The 16707-nt window shown below is 37.3% G+C and overlaps 1 protein-coding gene across 1 annotated transcript in view; it reads right to left on the minus strand.

Moving 5' to 3' along the window:
• The window catches only part of SPATA18 (spermatogenesis associated 18), a 460841-nt gene that overhangs the window by 247354 nt on the left and 196780 nt on the right, over window positions 1-16707 (minus strand). The window lies entirely within an intron of this gene.

A 16707-nucleotide genomic window follows, 5' to 3' on the forward strand; every position in this document is an offset into this window, starting at 1 on the left:
GTCAGCCAGAATGTTAGCAATATCTGTGGGTTCAGTGTATTTTTTGTTGTTGTGAACCAACTCTGAGCATATCTGAGGGTTTCCGCCCAGGTTTCTAACATAGCTGAAGAAGCCTTTGTGGTTATCTTTAGTGTCCTTAGCGATTTTTCTCTCAAAGTTTGCCTTGGATGTTTTTATGAGAGAACGTAGTTTTCTGCTAATGTTGATCAGAGATGTCTTCCCTTCATGGGATTTCGCTCTGACGTGCAGTAGCTTCCTTCTTTGTTATACAATTTGTTTATGGCTGAGGTCCACCAGACAGGATGCTTACCTTTGGTGGAGAGGGACTTGGATTTGTTTGGGATTGCATGATCCATGCATTCTTGGAGATGTCCATAGAAAGCATTTGTGAAGGATTCGCATTGTGGGATGTGGTATCCACTGGCACAGTGGGCTTAAAGGATACCATCTCAGTCTTAAGAAGAGTGAAGTCTGCTTTTGAGAAGTTTTTCACTGTGGTCTTTTGTGCTGGGGGTGGAGGTGGGATATGTATATCCAGGGTGATTAGTTTGTGGTCAGATCTCACTAGTGAGGGGTATACTTCTGGTGTGGAGCATTGTGTCCCCATGTTTGTGATGATCAGGTCTAGTATATTATCTCCCCTAGTGGGAGAGGTGACTAGTTGTTCCAGTGCATTTGAATTTATGAATTCCAGGAACCTTTGGGCTAGGGTATTAGGGCTAGAATAATGTACCCAATCTATGTTTGGGTAGTTGAAGTCTCCCAGTATGATGGTATTTTATGATACATTCATATCCTCCAATGTCTTCAGGAAGGCTGAGTGGGGTTCTTGAGATTGGGAGGGTGGTCTGTAACATGCTACCACTTGTATAGCAGTTTTGCCTATGGTTAGTTGCACCTGTATGGTCTCTGATGCTTCATGTGTTGCTACTAACCTGGAGTTGTGGGTGTCCTTTATGAATATGGACACTTCCCCTCCCTTTGTGGTTCGGCCCGGGTTTTGGGGCCGAAATGCATGATACGAGGTATAGCCTGGTAGCACTGGGGTGCTCTCAGGAGCCTTGAATCAGGTTTCAGTTACTGCACAGACGTCGATGTTCTCCATGCTGAGGAGTGCATCAAGTGCCTGCATCTTGAGATTTAGACTTCTGGCGTTGAGCAGCATTACCCTTAGTTTTTTTCCATTTTTGTTTTCTAAGGAGGTGGGTTTGTCTTTTGAGCCTTGCCTAAAAAAGGCACTATGGGGGTGGCAAGAGCCTTAGCCAATATCCGGAAGCCCAGTGGTGACAGATGTAAGCCATCCCTTGCGAAGCAGCGCGGCTTGTCCAACATATCATCCCAGGCAGACAGACATTGGATCCCCTTAGAATGACACCAGTACTTGAGCCAATTGTTAAAGCTGATCATCTTGTCTTTGTATTGTGGTATCATTCTTGGTGAGGGCAAGATGCTGCTCAGGGTCAGGGTCATACCAGCCTGGGCTACATACTCGGAGAGCTCCTCTATGTCTCTTTTCATGTAGTCGAGGGAGGTACGTCTCAGGTCATTCACACCAGCATGGACAATGACGGAGTCATATTTGTACTTGCTTTGGAGTGACCTGAGTGCGTGTGTTATGTGGCAGATCCTAGCTCCCGATAGACAGCTCACAGTCACCTTCTCCTTGTTCAGCCTGGTCAGTGGGACATCAGTGTGTCTGACTATGGAGTCACCTATTACTAGTGTATCAGGCAAGGTGTTTGGCCTTAAGGGCTGCGATTGGTCGACACACTGATTTATTGAAGTATGTGTTGCATGTGTTTTGTTTTGAGGTGGTGGATTTTGGATGTCTGCTTTGGGAGCCTCTGTTGTTTTGGTAAGTTTTTTATTAGAGCCTCCGAGTATGTCTTTGTGTTTTTATGTGTTTGGTTTGCAGTTGTGGTAGGTCTATGTGGGACTGGGATTGTTGTGTGTGTGGTTGCCATCTCCTCCTGTCTGGTCATGGCAGCCCTGAGTTGAGAGAGTTCAGCCTCCAGTTTGGCTATATAGTTGCATCTCTCACATGTATTTGTGTTTGTTGGGAGGAGGAGAGGGTTGTCTGTGTACATGAGACAATTGTAGCATTGTCTCAAGATACCCATATTGACCAGCTGAACTGGAGACGGCGCCAGTAATCTACCACTCGACATGCTAGAACAGTATAAGGGAGTGGTATACCTTTAAGGGAAGTGGATATTCACAGGGGTGGTTAGTAGATGTAGTGCTTTACTTAGTACGAGAGTGCTTACTTAGTAGAGAAGTATTGAGAACAAGTGCTAGGCTTATAATACAGTGAGTAGTCTGGTTATACTAAGAGTAGAGCTTCCTTAAGGGAAAATTTGAAGAGCAGACTTGGCGGAGCCAGAAAAAGTTTAACCTTGTTATGCGCACGACCGCGCAAAGCCGTGCAAACGCGGATTTTAAACAGTGAACTACAAAAGAGCTAGAAATGGTCCAAAACAACCAATTACTACAGCTTCTTGTGCTGAGGTCACTTCCCCCAAGTACAGGTAGGCTGCTCAAGGCTCCCCACGCCCACTGGTGAGCAAAGAAACTTCCTTCTATCCATAGGTTTAGATGTTCATACATAAATACTAGGCTAGCTGCTCTTGCACGCTATTTTAAGCCTAGAAAATTTCCTTTTTTGTGCTCAAAATAACTTATCCCATCTGGTTATAGATTAGTCTTACTCTTGCCATGGTCAATAATTATCTGTTATCCTTAATGAGAATAACTGCGGTCATATCATAGATAATTCAAGGGGGACCCACGTATGGGATAAATCATTTAGGAACTGCCTCTGTCCATTAGTAGTACAGGGGGTAGTCCTGGAGTAAATCTTCTGTTTCCCATCCATATATCTAAGTTACACTTGAAAATGGATAGGGATGAACTTTGTTTTATGCGGATGGGGAATTTATTGCATAGCAGTGAGATCCTCTGCAAAATATGCCTGCCTTTCCAAACCATTCTGCTGATATCATAGAAGAGGTATAGATCCTTAGATTGCATATTTCTGAGGCAATTTCACTTGCTGATATATAGTAAATAAATCCATCAGTAATGGGTCAGAGGATGCCCTTGTATGTCAGACACAGGCCACCTTTTAGCAGACTGTAGGATACAGAGTACAGTGTCAGGACTTTGAATCAGTCCATATAGGACATGTTGTTTAGGCCTTGCATCCTTTTAGTAAGGTATCTCTGTGGGCATTCCAGTTGTTGCATGTGTCTGGACAAATACATGCCAAAAGGGGCATTATATTCAATAACTGGCCTAATAAGGGCTGAGTAAAGAGGGACAATGGCATCCCTAGATCTAGACACAATCTCTTTGTTTATAAGCAGCTCAGTATAGAAGGACTTTCATACAACAATAGATAAGTTTGACAGAAGTTAGGGCACTGTCCACATAAGTTCCCAAATATAAAACAACTGGGTCAAATCTTAGGGCATATTGTCAAAGTGGTAGTTCCCTGGGGTAGGTGATTTCTGAAAGGATACAATAATGCATTTTTGGCATTTAGTTTCAGATAATGATTTTGACTACAGTTATTTGAGACAAACCTTCCTGCAGGATGACTAAGTCATTTGGGGATTGAATGCCAGAGCCCTTTGGTAATGGCTTTTACTTCAGAAAATTAGATGCCAAACAGGAGAGGTCCAAGCATAGAGCCCTGGGGGACTTGACTGGTGACTGGTCTCTTTGTGGAAGCAACTTCCCCTATTTTGATTATCTGCATCCTGTTAGCCAGGTGTAAGTCTAGAGAGTGACACAGGGGGTTACTCCCAGTTTACCTAGCCTTTCTACTATGCCTGAATGGGGAATTGTGTCAAGAATTTTGCCCAAGTTGAGGTATATGGTGTGTACTATTTTGCCTTCATCCATTGCTTTGGTGACCTTTTCAAAAAAATCCACCAGGCTGAGTAAGCATGACTTGCACTTGACAAATCCAAACTGAGATGGGTCTAGTGTTTGGAGGTTCCCTATGTTCTGATTGATTAGTTCCATGGTAAGTCTTTCCATGGCTTTGCACATGAGGCTGGTCAGACGTATGGGTCTGTAATTGCCTTGGTCTGTGGAAGGTCCTCCGTTATGCAGGGCAATGACTGTAGCTGTTCTCCATTTACCTGGTACAAAACCTGTATGGAGGCTGAGGATGAACAGTATAGTTACAGACTGTTAAAATGAATTTAAAAATCAGATCAAGAAATGAAAACACATCTGTCTTTGTCTTGTAAAACTATTACAATGCAATATCAATTAAAAAAAAATCACAGCATACAGCAACTTTGGAATTCACAGACCCTTGGCTCTGAGTTGACTGGCCTGGAACTGGCCCAATGCAAAGACAAGTTGTGACCAGCCTGATATACTCACAGTACACAAGAATGAAACAAGGGCTTTACAACAGCAGTTAGACTCCTTAAAACAGCAAAAATGCAGTGTGACTATCTACTGCTTAAAGACCTTAGTTAAAGCAGATACAGACAGTTAAAATGCTTTTAAAATCAGATCAAGAAATTCATTCATTCTTGTTAATACACTAGTCATATGACTCGGTATCAAATATGTCATAAGAAAGCATACATTTTGGAGAAGCTCCAAGATGGATCAAGCACATGTCAATGTTAACCATTAACTGGCAATTATCATTACAACAATATGTAGAAGGGAGGGAGGGAGAAAATATGATGTAAACATTAACTGTGTGGAATTACAGTTAGCCCATTTCAAAGGATTCATGAGTGCCATTTATATGTCATTTATTATTATGTGTAGCTGAGTTAAATACACAAATTCCTTCAGCAGGTTTCAAACAACTATAGGAAAGCAGGATACGTGTGATTAAGGAAGCAGAACTAAAAGTCATGCAGTCCTTGATCAAAGAAAAAAAATACTACCCATCAAAAATTTTTTGCACAACACAGCTTGGCATGGTGCATGCAAACTATACTCTTCTTTCTTACTGCCTCCTGCATATTTTACTTTTTTATTTCATGTAGGTAGACTGGGCTATGTGGGCACTTTTCTGGCCATGACCTTTTAGTACCCCAGTATCCACTTTTGTACAGATTGTAACAGTTACTATAAGGAGTGCAGCAGTTGCATGGTGTCCTTCCTGGAAGCCTTTAAGCTGCTACTACTTAAAACAGGCCCATGTGGAGTTCAGCCAAGAGGAAGGCCATCCTCAGTCTTCTACCAACCTTTGGGTAAACCACATCTTTCTAGAGTAGAGAAAGATGGATAGTAAAGGAGTATCCCAAGAAAGATTTGCCATCTTCCTCTCTTATAACTGGTGTCCAGTCAGTGTTTTCTTGAGCTGTTAGTAAAGAGACTTATTGTCTGCCACCACTGCAAAAAATACTACAAGCAATTCAGTGCTTCTCTTCCACAGTTGTTGAGATCAGCACTTGCTAGCTGCAAACCAAAAAGCATTAATATGTTGGCACATGATTTTAACTGCCAAAGTTGTAACAGAATCATACAATGTACAGAGTGGTCTGTGCTGCTTTGCCCTGGCCCAGCATTCACTTTGGTATAATATAATTTATCTCTTATCTTCCAAACTTAACAACTGGCTAAAGCTGAACAGACGTTACCTAGATGTTCTTAAGATACAATACCTTGGTTTACTGTATTAAAACCTTCCAGATGACAGATCATGTCAGACATAGCAAACATAAAACTAGAAAAATAAACTCCCAGGACACACATCTGATAATATGAACTTCTTATACTTTACCAGTGTTCATTTTTCAGGAAGAAGAGATGCTAAATGACAAATTAATAATAAGCATCGATTAGATGGACAAGAAAACAAATCTCCAGAGTGTCCAGTATCTATTCAGTTTTGCAGAGGAAAGGGTAACATATGATTCTGAAAAAGATTATGCTCTATGTTTTGAAATTATATAACAGAAATGAAACTCAATGGCTTATATTCTTGAAGGTTGTAGCAATCAATATTTACTGATTAAAGAGTTGTTCTAAATCAAAACCCACTTTTCACCACTGCAGTGTCACCTTAGTGTTGGTACGTATACTTTAGTGGATGTAAGTAGGCTTATCCTCTGCAAAAAAAAAAAAAAAGCACATTTTTTTTCTATTTTTTTTTTGAGTTATGTTTCTTGATATTCAAAAATTATTGAATTGTGAACCATTGTATGCTGAACTGATAGAAGCCTGAGGAAGCTTTTTAAACTGGTTTCAGTCCATTCACTATCAAACTCATCCTAACTGTTCACTACCATGCAGTGACACATCAGAAAATCTAATTTCAAAACATTACATAAAAGCAATTCTTTCAAATCAATCAAAAAACATATTACAAAATCCTATATAATATAAAAAAAAATAATAAAAATGTTTCATTTATGCAAATCTCCTCTTCAATGGGCATTTCATGTACCTCTGTAGTTTGGAAGCATCACAGTGTTCTATTCATTTTTGTATAATACATTGTTGTATCTCCCTAACCACATTAATTGCAGGTGCCAAACTATAACTTTGCCCAAACCCAAGTGCTATTCAGTAGTACTGTTCTAATAATAACCATACATTATATTGTCAGCATTTATATTAAAAAAATCTTTTAGACTTCTGTCCCACAAACATCCTATCCCAAAATCCCAATGTCCTGATGCAATAAAAATCTTAAAAAAACTTTTAGACTTCTGTCCCTCAAACATCCTATTTCAAAAACCCAATGTCCTGATGCAATAAAAAAACATGCTCTAATGTTTCCTCCCTTCTGCATTCTAGAATTAAACATAATTTTGCTTGTAAGTCTTTGTATTTCATTGTTCTTTTACTGACAGTCTCCCATGCCCTAACATAACAAGTTCACCAGGGAACTTCCCCCTACTAATTTTGATTTTGAGTGCTGCGACAGTCCACAGGGTGGTCACAGCTGCAAGTGAAATTCATGGCAGAAGTGCAGGTCAGATTGTAAGAAACTTCTATGGAAGTTATTACCTTGGATGATGGAGGACTGTCAACAAAACATTCAATGGAATTAATTCACATTAGTGAGGAGATGATGCTGCCATGTTAGTTACTAAGGAAATGACATCTAATCATAAAATATGCCATTGTGTGAATAATTAGTTTGCCCTGTTAGAGGTGTACTGTCTGATCAGAATATGCCAGTTCAAGAATCTACAGCTTCAAAAGCAACATATGTCATTAAAAAATAGATAATGCTTCCAGAACTTTGACTTCTGGATCAGGGAAGTTACCTGTCATTCAAAGTATGGCAAAAGATGAACAACCAATAACTAGGCATGATATTTGTGTTTTTATTCACTTAGGGAAAAACATTTCTGTGATACATCACTTGTGTACATTCAACTGTGACTGAATAATTTCTGTTGTAATGTGATTTCAAAAAGTTATATATGCCGTGGGTGCTCTATTAATTTCATGGATTAAATATTGTTCCTAAAAGACATTTATCTGTACAATTTTATACTGCTGACATTCATGTTGAACAAATTAGAACATATTTTGGTGCCCTCTGTCATTCTGTTTTGGATATAAAAAAATATATGATGACAGACAGATATGTAATAGGGCACTGGAATTGTATGTTGTTCTAAAATTTACTAATTGTTTAATTTCTCACATACCCAGTGTTATTTACATAAAATGACAAAAAGCATATATGTCATATAGTGGGCAACGTCTGTGTGTGTGTGTGTGTGTGTGTGTGTGTGTGTGTGTGTGTGTGTGTGTGTGTGTGTGTGTGTGTGTGTGTGTGTGTGTGTGTGTGTGTGCATGTGTGTATGGTTAGCATTTATTACAAAACTGTGATAAAGGAAAATGTACAAATGTACTCAATGTGCTAAGACAGACATTCAATAAAAGACTTTGAAAGGTATTACACAGTATGTAAATCTGAGGGATACATTTGGTTTAATTACCCTATCAGGAACTAGAACAACAAGGAACTATAATTTAAAATAATATCCTAGTTGAGCAAGTATCTAACATGAACAATGTCTTAGTTACTTTCAAATGTTAGTAATGATGAAGATAAGGGTATTATACACAGTAATAATGATATGGCTGAGAATTAACCTAAAGATGAAAATGATGGAAGTGAGGGACTTAAAGCAGACATTAGCAATAATGAGAGAAAGACTAATATTACTGGGGAAAAAAGTAAATAAAAGAAAAGTGAAACATGACTAAAAAAAAAAAACTATAAAAAGGGGGAAGGTGTAGTTTTTCACTTCACTTTTTTAATGTCAATAGCATAATAAATGAGTTATACAAATCACAATATATTTTTGCAGGAGGTTAGATACGGACCTTATTTGTCTTTTACATATTAGGGTTTAGAATAATGGTGAAAAAAGACAAGATGAATTATTATGGGGAAATAAATGAATATGATTTTTTGGGATAGAGGTGCAGTAGGATTATAATATTATATATTTGTTACATATTTTTGTTGCCATCCTGGGAGGATTTATATGTACCTTTTGGATACCTATAGGACTAGTATATATAACAATTTTATAAGTTCCCATGGCAATGAAGGACAGGGAACATATTTCCAGCCATAACAACATGATATTATCTTACTAACTGAGGTTGTGCTAGTAAAAGAAAAAAATGACAAGACAACTTACACAGGACCTCAAAATTATGAGAACTGTACTGACTAAGTGAGAGACCTACGTATAGGAGAGGCTCATTATCTACAGAAATTGATTTTTTCCTTTTCTGATACTTTTAAGATACTAGAACCCAAAAATTAGATAGAACTATTACATATCATGTGGCTTTATCTGCTGAACATAGTCATGACTTGTTATGCATGAAAGAAGGTAAAGAAATAATAAAAAGAAAAAAATAAATGCAATTGTTGCAGTTAAGGACTGGATGATGGAATATAAATTCTTATGGTCTCAACATTTGTCCATTATAGTCTTTTACAATATATTGACATCTTGGTGGGTAGTTTTATTGGAAAATATAGGAAAGTGTTTTGTTTATTTGAAAAATAGGTGTGGAAAAAATATATGTACCAAAAGGCATATTTTTCATATTAACTTTCTTTATGTGACAAATATTCTGTACACCATGAAATACTGGAGAAATGTTTGTCAGTGCTAACACAGAAAATAACTGACTCTTGCATATAGAGACAAAAACGTATAGTTAAAGGAAGTATGATAAGCTTTCTTCCTTCCTATGTAAGGCATTAAAAAAAAACAATTGTAGAATGCAAATTATAAAAATAGTAAGGAAATAGTTGTTAGTTCAATGATAGAAATTATGTTTGCTACTGAAGAATTTCTTAACTAAAATGTATATGGAATACCTTGCTGTTAGAAAACATTAACATGTCCTGAGAATAATGATAATACATTATTGAGAAAAAAATGATGTCTTCACAATAATTTAATAATGTCCAAGGTAAGATGCCTGGTGGTGCTTCTTCCAATCCTGATTGTATACTATATGTTATTTATAAAAATATTTCTGATACCCAAAAGAAAATTGTTTCAATGAATGGTTAAATGTGCTACATGGGATGAGGATATATATATATATATATATATATATATATATATATATATATATATATATATATAAGGGTGTCGCTAAGCTTGTATATAAAGTAGATAGGATTGAACTTAAAAATTGGGGGCCATTAAATTTGAAAAGTACTGACTATAACTTTTTTTGTAAAATTTTGCTGATGTATTTAAACAAGTTTTTACTTAAGTTTTTTCAAGTGGGAATATTTAGAAATAAAGGTAAATTTATTAAAACGTTATTTTTAAGATAAATTATTATCTGGATTATTTGTGGAAGTACTACAGGTTTAGTCAAAACCTGGTTTCCTACAAAAAGCATTTGATACTGTTGCCCATAGCAGTCTATGGGTTATTTTTTATAGTTATTGTATTAATATATGTAGAATTATTAAATGTATTTATGATATATTATGGGTTAAACCTTTGGTTAATGGTAGGTTGGTTCAGTAAGTGAATACCAGTTTCAAGAGGACTTAATAAAGGCTGTTATTTTCAGTTCATTATTTAATTTAGTGATTAATGCTATTGTTGAAGAAGCTAATGTTAAATGTACAAATGCCATGTTAGAAATAGTTCATCATTTATATATGTCAGTTTGTATATCTGATTTAAATATTGCATTAAATTTGAATTATTTTTGAATATGGTTTATAATGAAGTATACACAATTTTTTATTTAATATGCTTATTTTTTAACCCTCATGGATGTAATATTCTTTTTCTTTCTAGAAATAATGTTAAGATTTTGGGAATCAACAGGAATATTATTCACAATTGGATAAAATTCTTCAAGAAACAGATAATATTTTGTATTATAAGAAATCTTATAAAATGCCTTTTGAAAATAAGATATACATGTTATATTCTACTGTCCTGGGGAAATTAAGTTATCTAGATAATATTTATAATTTTCCCCAAAAACAGATACAAATATTTTTGGAATTGTGGTTTTCCTTTTTTGGGGGAGTTCTAAGTTAAACTCTATTGAAAGAAATGTAATATATGGTTAAGAAAACAGGTTGGAGGATTATCTATGATTAACCCAATAGTTTAACTTACTTATTTACATTTATATTGGTTATTACAGCGATTTAAGAATAAACATAAAAATGAAACAGGAAATACATTATGGACTGTGCACTGTGCACTGTGCAGTGCTTTGGGATAGTAAGTTTTCAGGAAAATGGAAAACAATTACACATATTCTTAATTAATATATGACAAAAATCAGAGGTTGGAATATAGATTCTACTGTAGTTACTATATATATTAAATATCAGAAACTGTATTATGAATCATCATCATCATCAACCCTCTTTTTCCCATTTTCTTCAAGAGGTTCTGATGTTGTTTTAACTGTCACCATCTCACTCTATTCAGGGCCACTCTCCTACCTTCTTTAACGTCTTGCCTGATATTCGCAGGCTTTCTCTCACACAATCCATCCACCTCTTTGCTGGATACCCTTGTTTTCTCTTGCCTTCTTCTTGTCTGTCCCAAATCTTCTTCAACAAATTGTCTTCTGCTTTGCAGCAAATGTGCCCGAAGCACCATATTCTGTTCTCTTTGATGTTTTCTGCAATTTGAGCTACTTTGGCTTCTGCTCTTATTCCCTCATTTCTATTTCTGTCCTACAGTGTGCATCCTACCACCCATCTCAGGTGTTTCATCTCCATCACTTCTAGCTTCCTCACCTACTTATACCTTTACTACCCAGGTTTCTGTACCATGCAGTACTACTGGTTGTACCACTGTTCTGTACACCTTAATTTTCAGCTTCTTTTGCATTCTTCTGTCATACACTACCTCTGACACTGTGCACCAGTTGGCTGTAGCCCCTCTAATTCTAGCTTTGACCTCCTTATTCAGACTTCCCGTCTCCTCAATCACCCCTCCCAGATACTTAAAGTGGTTAACCCGTTCAACCATTTTCCCTTTTATTTCAATTCTCAGCTTCTTCTGATTTCCCCCATTTGCTGCCATTGCAACTGTCTTATCTGTACTCATTTCCACCACATGTTCCTTCAGTTTTGCATTCCATTCCCCTATCCTTTGCTGAATTCTTGTTCAGAGGTGGCCTGTAATGCCACATCATCTGCATACAGCAACTTTGTTGATCTGTCCCTTCTAACATGTGTGCTAATGTAGTCCATCACTAGTATGAACAGCAGTGGGTTCAAAGCTGAATCCTGGTGCACACCCACTCCCACTAGGAATCCCTCTGTGAGACCAAACATTGTTCTTACTCGAGTAATTGGGTCCTTGTACATGGCTTGCACTAATTCTATCAATACTTCTGGGACTGTGAACCACTGCTGGACTGCCCATATCATCTTTCTTGGGACCCTTTCATATGCTTTCTCAAAGTCTAGCAATACCCAGTTGGATTCTTTCCTCATCTCTAGCTTCTTCTCAACTATCTGTCTTACTACAAATATCGAGTCAGCTGTGCTGGATCCTGATCTGAATTGAACTGCTCATCTCCCATCTCACTTTCTACTACTCTGCATATTCATTTGTCAGCCACCCTCACCAGAACTTTCATGCAGTATGAAAGGAGTTTGATACCTCTGTACTGCTTATAGTTGTGAATGCCCCCTTTGGTCTTGAACACTGGCACTAGTATGCATATTCTGCAGTCATGGGAGATAAATCTTCTCTTCATACTGCTATGAGTACCCTCAGGAACCATTTCTCCCCTATCTCACCCAACATCTTTATTATATCTGATGTGACCTCAACTGAATCTGCTGCTTTCCTTGACTTCATTTTCCTTAGTGTTGTTCTTACTTCTTCTGTGGTGGGCTCTTCCTCTTCTTTCATTATAGGTTATGTCTGGGGCAGTACAGCTAATGTGGGGTTTTCTTCATTCAGAAGCTGCTGGAAGTACTCCTTCCATCTGCCTTTGATGTCCTGGTGAGCAGGTTGTTGCTGGCATCAGTTATGAAGGGTGTATGACTACCTTCTTTATCTTTCTGTCTTTGTCTTGCAAACTGATATAGTTTCTTTGTGTCATCTATTGAGTCCCTTTCCAGAAGCTGGTGAGTGCTTCCGATGCCTTGCTCTTTGCTATTGCAACTTCTCTCTTAGCGTCTTTGTTAGCCAACCAATACTCCTTCCTAGCCTGGTCATCCTTTCTATTACTAACTTTTTCCTGCATTCCTTTCTTTTGATGACTTCCTGGACTTCTGCATTCCACCACCAGCTTTCCTTATGGCCTGTATTTCCATACCTTTCTCTGCCACATATCTGTTCTCTTGCCCTCACATATGCTATTTTGAGGCACTCTCATTCTTCTTCATCACCACCTATTTCCTTTTGTTTTTGATGTGCTAGAGCCCTGAGTAATTCCTTGAACTGTTGTGCTTTCTATCCAATTTCCAGGTCTTTGGCCTGGTCTCTGTTGACCTTAGAGCCTTCTCTGACTAGCGCTTGCAGCTGACTGTGGCAACCAGAGAATTATGATGTGGACTGAGTGTTTCACTAGGGATGACTTTGCAATTGCTATTTCTACTCCAGTACCCTTTCCTTACTAGAAGGAAGTCTACCAGAGTGGCATGTTTGCCACACCTGTAAGTGATCTTGCACAGTACGACTATAATATGGATTTTTTATTATTAGAAACAATGGAGTTCAGTAGAAGATAATATTAAATTAAGAATTACAGAAAGAAGGAAAAATATGATTAAATGATAGAAATAAAATATTTTATGGCAATTAAGAGTAGGCAAGCTGCCAGTCAAAGGACAAGTGAAATATGAAATATGTAAAAAACGACTTTGTTCTCTTTGTAGTGTTGAAAAGACAGTGGAACATACATTATTACTCTGTAATAGGGTGCAGTATTTTTGGTTAAGAAGTTGCAAAAACTTTTAAGTCACATGACATCTTACCTTTAACATACACTTTTAATGACCTATACAAATGTTATTCAGTGATAATTCAGCCATTCTGAAGATAATAAACAAACTATTTTAGCAATTATTCACATCCAGATGTGGGAATTGCAATATTTACCCAGCACTGTTGTACTCAAGTGATAAAAGAACAGCAGTGGTTAAATCCTGTGTTACAACAGCCACACATGAATTACTTCTATTATATGATGCTATCATTTTAAGAAGAAATGCGATACCTCTGAAACAATAGCACCGTATTTGAGAACATATTTTCTATTCTGACTCCTATAGCAGTCTTGAGTAGCTGAAGAACAGCTTCCCAAAATACTGGACACGTGAGGGACACATTAACACTCGCACTATAAAACTAAAATAAAGTGTACACTAAAAATGTTATCTCTAAACATGTTGTATCCACGCGGTTTTCAAGTGTGGTAGTAATATTTTTAATGTAGACTTGTTATTTGAATTTTGCAGTGAGGTAATTGACAAAAACATTCATTTAAGAGATGGCTCAGTGAATGAAGTTAGTTCAATAGCCACATTTAGTCAGCTGTCACAGTCCAGACAGAACTGCCTTCTGTGAGTAATTCTCAATTTACAAGGGTCACTCTGATTGTGCCACTCAATCAGCAAACACATTTCTGAATAAAAATGATGTTCTGTTCTATAATTTATAATAGAAAATATTTTCACTCAGTAAAATACCATTCATTGAAAATGACTGGTCTTCCATTAAAATGTATACAGTGGATATAAAAAGTTTACACACCCTTGTTAAAATGCCAGGTTTTTGTGATATAAAAAATGAGACCACAATAAATCATTTCAAAACTTTTCTCACCTTTAATGTGACCTATAACCTGTACAAGTCAATTGAAAAACAAACAAATCTGTTAGGGGAAAAAATATAAAAAATAAAAAATGTGCAATAAGCTGGTTACATGAGTGTGCACACCCTTAAACTAATACTTTGTTGAAGCACCTTTTGATTTAATTATTGCATTCAGTCTTCTTGCGTAGGAGTCTATCAGCATGGCACATCTTGACTTGGCAATATTTGCCCACTCTTCCTTGCAAAAGAACTTCAAATCTGTCAGATTGCAAGGGCATCTCTTGTGCAAAGCCCTCTTCAGGTCACCCCAGAGATTTTCTATTGGATTTAGGTCTGGGCTCTGGTTGAGCCATTCCAAAACTTTAATTTTCTTCTGGTGAAGCCATTCTTTTGTTGATCTGGATCTATGCTTAGGTCATTGTCATGTTGAAAGGTGAAATTCCTCTCCATCTTCAGTTTTCTAGCAGGTGTCTGAAGGTTTTGGGGCAAAAATGACTGGTATTTGGAACTGTTCATAATTCCCTCCACCTTGACTAAAGCCCCAGGTCCAGCTGAAGAACAGCAACCCCAAAGCATGATACTGCCACCACCATGGTATTCTTTTGGTGATGTGAAGTGCTGTTTTTGCGCCAAATGTACTTTTTGGAATTGTGGCCAAAAAATTCAACCTTGGTCTCATCAGACCATAACACATTTTCCCACATGCTTTTGGGAGACTTGATGTGTTGTTTTGCAAATTTTAGCTGGGCCTGGATGTTTTAGTGTGTAAGAAAAGGCTTCTGTCTTGTAACCCTACCCTATAGCCTGGACATATGGAGAATACGGGAGATTGTTGCCACATGTAGTACATAACCAGTACTTGCCAGAAATTCCTGCAGCTCCTTCAGTGTTGTTGTAAGTCTCTTGGCAGCCTCCCTGATGAGTTTTCATCTTGTCTTTTCATCAATTTTGAAGGGACGTCGAGTTTATTGCAATGTCACTGTTGTCCCATATTTTCTCCACTTTTTGATGACTGTCTTCACTGTGTTCCATGGTATATCCAATGCTGTGGACATTTTTTTGTACCCTTCTCCTGACTGATAACCTTTCAACAATAAGATCCCTTTGATGCTTTGTAAGCTCTCTGCAAACCATAGCTTTTGCTGTAGCAGGCAACTGAGTAAATGTCAGGAAAATTCTACTAGGACAGCTGAACTTTATTTGGGGTTAATCAGAGTCTCTTTAACTGATGGCAGGTGTGTACTCAAGAAGACTGAATGCTGTAATTAAATCAAAAGGTGCTTCAACAAAGTATTAGTTTAAGGGCGTGCACACTTATGCAATCAGCTTATTGTAGGTTTTTTATTTTTTTATATGTTTTCCCCTAACAGATTTGTTTGTTTTTCAATTGAATTGCACAGGTTATTGTTCACATTAAAGGTGAGAAATGTTTTGAAATGATTCATTGTGGTCTCGTTTTTTTATATATCACAAAAACCTGGCATTTTAACAGGGGTGTGTAAACTTTTTATATCCACTGTAGCAGAATGCATAAGATGGTGTCAGCACCTCATCTACTGCTGAAATACACAAGTTCTAAAAATCCCTCCATCCATCCCTCCATCCATCCATCCATCCATCCAATCACATCCCCTTTTCTCATTTTCACACATTAGATCAGAATGTCACTTCAACAATGACACCCTGACCCAATTTCCATGGTGTCACAAACAGTGACAATCATCTAGAGTCAAGGTTCACACCACCAAGTGACTAGCCCTGCCATGAAAAATACATAAATTTGCTAAGGATAACTACTATTAAAATAAAATATGCCATTCTACAATGCATTCAGAGTATTAATTTCAGAGTTAGTAAAGGCAGAATGGTCAGACAATAGTCTCACCATTACCGCCACACCTTCTTCGTGTGGAAAACATGCATGGTAAATTTGCTGGCACCTACAGTGATAAATCCACTGTTCCAACATTGACACTACAGCACTGCCATTCTCCTGAAGTGCTTTCTTACAAAGGAAAGGTTAAACTCAGGTCTGATCGGTCTCAATTGGTGGTACTTTAGCAACTCTTAACAAGAATCATGAAATAGCATTTTAAATAAGTTGGGATGTTTTATTTTGACCTAGAGAAACAGTGGGATCTGGCCCCTAAATGAGGCAGAATAAATATGAATTTCAAAAATACTGTATAATTAGAGAATCCAATGCTTGGCCCTCAAACCAGATGGGGATTATAGGATATCAGAGTTAGTATTTTGATGGTCACCCTTCATTAACATAATAATGGGTTGCTTGTGCAGATGTAACTACCTTCTTACTTTCTTCACTGGTGTCTAACAAGAATGTACTAATACATTCTAAAAGGAAAAAGATGGGCATAATTCCTTTTAAAGCACCCTACTG

This window comes from Protopterus annectens, chromosome 14.part0 (assembly GCF_019279795.1).
Source record: "Protopterus annectens isolate FY-2018-M chromosome 14.part0, PAN1.0, whole genome shotgun sequence".
NCBI lineage: Eukaryota > Metazoa > Chordata > Ceratodontiformes > Protopteridae > Protopterus > Protopterus annectens.